The sequence below is a fragment of the Loxodonta africana genome, chromosome 2, assembly GCF_030014295.1.
Source record: "Loxodonta africana isolate mLoxAfr1 chromosome 2, mLoxAfr1.hap2, whole genome shotgun sequence".
Classification (NCBI taxonomy): domain Eukaryota; kingdom Metazoa; phylum Chordata; class Mammalia; order Proboscidea; family Elephantidae; genus Loxodonta; species Loxodonta africana.
Genome location: NC_087343.1, coordinates 199,285,319 through 199,289,902, shown reverse-complemented (window position 1 = coordinate 199,289,902; position 4,584 = coordinate 199,285,319). Strand labels below are relative to the sequence as shown.

The 4,584-nt window shown below is 48.6% G+C and overlaps 2 non-coding genes across 2 annotated transcripts; both read left to right on the top strand.

Moving 5' to 3' along the window:
• The first annotated feature begins 3,497 nt into the window (after positions 1-3,497).
• On the top strand, positions 3,498-3,569 carry TRNAA-UGC (transfer RNA alanine (anticodon UGC)). The gene has a single exon. It is a non-coding gene; the product is annotated as a tRNA-Ala (tRNA).
• A 383-nt stretch (positions 3,570-3,952) lies between these two features.
• On the top strand, positions 3,953-4,025 carry TRNAK-CUU (transfer RNA lysine (anticodon CUU)). Its single transcript has one exon. It is a non-coding gene; the product is annotated as a tRNA-Lys (tRNA).
• The last annotated feature ends 559 nt before the right edge of the window (positions 4,026-4,584 follow it).

Genomic DNA, 4,584 nt, shown 5'->3' with positions numbered 1-4,584 from the left:
GTACACCTTCCGCGCACCCGGGTCAGGCGGCGCGGGGGAGGCCGTTGGGCCGGACTGTGGGAGGCTCCGAGCGCCGCGGCCTGGTCGGTTCTCCGAACGCACAGTCGGAGCGGAAGGCCAGGGCTGAGGCGGAGCAGGCGGAGCGGTGATCTGAGAGCGCTTCGGGCTGGGAGCCGGGAGAGGAGCGTGCGCGCTGCTGACAGGCGGGGCGGCAGAGAGCGAAGGTAGTCAAGTTCTAGACCGCGCCTTGCGTCCCTGAGCCTGCGTCCTCCAGCCCCGGCATTGGCCCATGACTCCCGGCCCCCAGGAAACCTCTTCTATTCGCCTTTCTCCGTCACCCCCGCTGCGGGCCTCTCAAGGCCGCCCCAGCCTGACCCAGTCAGCCGCGGGAAACGGGCCGAGACAGGTGGGCACACAAGCCTGGCTAGGCGCCACTCCAGGCTACCGCCCGAGGCCAACCCACCACGACCGGGACAAGGGCCACGGTGTCAGATTCCGCGAGTGCAGGTCTGTCCCGGCCCTTTGCTGAGTGAAATTTAGGGTCCAGGACCTATTCTTGCCACCCACCTACAGCATAGCCTTATATCCACTTCTGTAGCTACCTTTCTCTCTACTCCTCTACCTCTTGTTTATTCTTTATTTAATATTTGTTTTTGAACAAGTGGTACATTTACAATCAATTTTTCCCACTTTACTCGATGTTATTCTCCGCCACACTTCACCCCCCCCCCAAAAAAAAACCTCTCTTGCCCCTCCAGCTCGTCTCCACAGCCCCTTTCTAGGGCTGCCAGGATTATCTGCTTCCACACTCTCTCTCCTCATTCCCTCTCGAGGCCACAAGGATCAGGGTTCCCCCCGGCCCTGCCCCCGCCCCGTCCTCCTCGAAACAATGCTATATTAAAATCTCAGGTCAGATTACGCACCTCTTCTGCTCAAAACCACTGGCCTCCACAATCCTATTCTGAAGGTTCTTTCAAAGACCTCACTTCACCTGCCTTCTGATGCTTCCTCCTCTGTGCCTTTCAGGACCTTTGCCTCTCCTCCCACCCTACTGGCCTCCTACCCCCCTTATTGGCCTCCTTTGCGATTTCCTTCTCCTCTCCCAGCCCTAGCAGAGTCTTGGTCCTCTACCTACGCTCACTCCCTTGTGATCTCCTCTACTTTCTCAGTTTGAAAGATCCTTTCCCAGCTTTTCTTAGTTATCTGGTGCTGCTATAACTGAAATACCACAGTGAGTGGCTTTAAAGAACAGAAATTTATTTTTCTGACAGTTAGGCTAGTAGTCCGACTTCAGGGCACCAGCTCTAGCGGAAGGCTTTCTCTCTCTGTCAGCTCCAGGGTAAGGTCCTTCCTTGTCTCCTCAGCTTCTATTCCTTGGCTCCTTGGTGATCTTCATGTGGCGTGGCATCTATCTTCCGCCATCTCTGCTTGCTCACTTACTTGTTTAATCTCTTTTATATCTCAAAGAGATTTGCTTAAGACATACTACACTAATACTGCTTCAGTGGTATAGTGGTTAAAGAGCTAGGTTGCTAACCAAAAGGTGTTTCTGTTGTTAAGTGCCATTGAGTTGGTTCCGACTCATAGCAACCCTATGTACCACAGAACGAAACACTGTCCGGTCCTGCGCAGTCCCTACAATCGTTGTTATGCTTGAGCCTATTCTAACCAAAAGGTGGACAGTTTGAATTCACCAGCTGCTCCTTGGAAGCCTTATGGGGCAGTTCTACTCTGTCCTATAAAGTCACTATGAGTTGGAATCCACTCCATGGCAATGGATTTCTTTTGGTTTTTAACATAACAAAGATAACTCATTCCCAAATGGGATTATAACCATAGATATAGGGGTTAAATGAGTGGCTAAGAGCTCAGTGGGTAACCTGGCAGTTTGAATCCACCAGCAGCTCCTTGGAAACCCTATGGGGGGAATTCTACTCTATCCTATAGGGTCGCTGTGAACCTGAATGGACTGACCGTCTAGGGGTTGGGATTTGGAATACATATTTTGGGGGGACACAATTCCATCTATAACACTGCTTGCTGAAGCCTCCACAGTACACATCCCCAGTCCAGGTCCCTGTAGGATGCCTGGCTCCCACATCCAACTCCCACACAGCATCTCTACCTGCATGTTCTAAGAAGTGTCACATGCTCACTGTGTCCAAAACTGAACTTCTAATCTGCCCCCACCTGCTCTTCTCACAGCCTTCCCCACCCCATCCGGCTTAACGGCAGCTCCAACCCTCCAGGTGCTCAGGCGGACCTCTCATCCATGACCCCTCTCTTGCTCACCCCCCATGCACAATCCTCAGCATCTCCTCACTCTCACACCTCTCACTTCCTCCATTACGTTATCTCAGATGATTGCAACAGTTTTCTCCCCTACTGCCCAGATCTCCTGTCCTATCTTCTCCACCCAGCAGCCAGAACAAACCTGTTAAAATGTTGGGTCAGATAATGGTCCTCCTCTGCTCAAACCCTCCAGTGTCTCCCACCTCCTTCAGAGTAAAAACTAAAGTTCTTACAATAGCCTAAAAGCCCTATCCATTCTGCTTAGGCACCTCCTACACCCACGACTCTGCGCTCATCTCCTACTATACCGCCCTGTTGATTACACCCCGGCCACTTGGGCCTTCTTCCTCTTCCTGCAACATGTCAGAAAGACTCCTACCTCAGGGCCTTTGCATGGCTGTTCTCTTTGCTTAGGCCTCTCTTCCTCCACATACCAGCACAGCTCACTTCCCACATCCTTCCAGTCTTGGCTTAAATGTCATTTTTTCAGTGAAGCCTGCCCCGACATCACTGTTTAAAATCTTGGCCTTACCACACTCTCTCCCTCATCTCTGGCTCTATTTTCTCTCTAGCATTCTACTACCTCTGGAATGGGAACTCTAAAAGCGAATGGACTGTATTGGTGTCTACGGCTGAACACCCCCCCCCCCCCCCCAGTTTCTAAAGCAGTTCTTGGCACGTAGTAGGCGCTTAATAAACTTTAATTGAATTAATTTAAACATGGTTTAAAATTCAGACGATATAGAGCGGTTCACAGTAAAAAGTCCACCCGTCGCTTACGCCCAGTTCCCTCCCCACCTCAAGCAATCAATTTTCAACACAGTTCTAGGGTATTTTATACAAATATTATATATTTTGCCGCCACCCCTTTTTAAAAACAAAACGTAGTATCCTGCTGCATCCGTACTTTCCTTTTTCGGGTCACAGTTCGTCTTGAGCATCGTACCTGATGACTTCTTTCTCCTTTTTCCACCGCTGCCCACAGATGCTTATCCCGTCTTGGTTATCTCCCGGGGCATCCCTCAATCGAGATCCGTTCACCTTAAGTCAGAGGAAGACCCTGGAACAGCCCGCAAATAACACACTTGTGATCAATTTTCTTTTGTCCCATCCACGTCTTTTTTTTAATCAATTTTCTTTTGTCCCATCCACGTCCTGCGTCAAGCAGTGGCCAAGAGAGTACTGGAAGAGTCGTTTGGTCGGTTGGGGATGTAGCTCAGTGGTAGAGCGCATGCTTTGCATGTATGAGGCCCCGGGTTCGATCCCCGGCATCTCCACAACGTGTTTGGGTTTCGCTTTTCCCTCCCAAGTTTCGGAGGACCAGCTCTCCTCCGAGGCGATCAAACACGGGATTAAAAAATTAGTGAGGCTGAGTACGTCAGTGATACGAGGGTGACTATATTTTCCTTCGAAATCTTTTCACCCGTGCGCTTCCCGCGGATGGAAAAGAGCTAAGCTTCTGATAGGGTAGAATAAGAAGAAGACGATGGAAGTGAGAGGGACACTCAGGCACTGACGGCAGAATTTGCATTTCTCGGGCTGCCAGTGTCCTTTAGTGGTTTAATTGTACCCCAATTCATAAACGCATTTTCAATTCTTGGAGGTGGAGACAAAGCCAATTTAACCTTGAAATAGTGAACTAGAGTAACTTGTCTCCACTGCCCGGCTAGCTCAGTCGGTAGAGCATGAGACTCTTAATCTCAGGGTCGTGGGTTCGAGCCCCACGTTGGGCGGAGGGTTTTTATTTGCTTAAATCGCCAATGTCTTTTAAACGGAACAGTTTGTCGCCCGACAAATAAGGCCTTTGGAAAATCAAAGAAATGCTAACGCGGAAACTTGTCAATATTCAGTCCAAGGTTTGTGGATAAGCCATCTTTCGTGGATTAATTTATCCTTATCTACTAAATTATTACTTACTAACAAAGTAATAATTTTAACATCTTTTGAGTAGGTAATACATGGTTCAAAAATGGAACCATATATAAAAGTATTCAGTGACAAGCATGTAACTTTCAACCTCACTCCACAGGTAACAACTTTTGTATCTTCGTATATATTCTTCCAGAGTTTTTGGTCCAAATATATGTTTATTTTCATCTATTTTAGACACAAAAAAAGGTACTTACAGCTGTTATATTTTGGAGATCTTTCCATCTCAATACATAGAAAATGCTCTCAGTCTTCTTTGCAGCTGCAGAATATTCTGCTGTAGACGAATCATAGTTTGTTTAACAAGTCCCCTACTGATGGACATTCGCATTGTTTCCAACCTTCGTTATTACAATCAGTGCT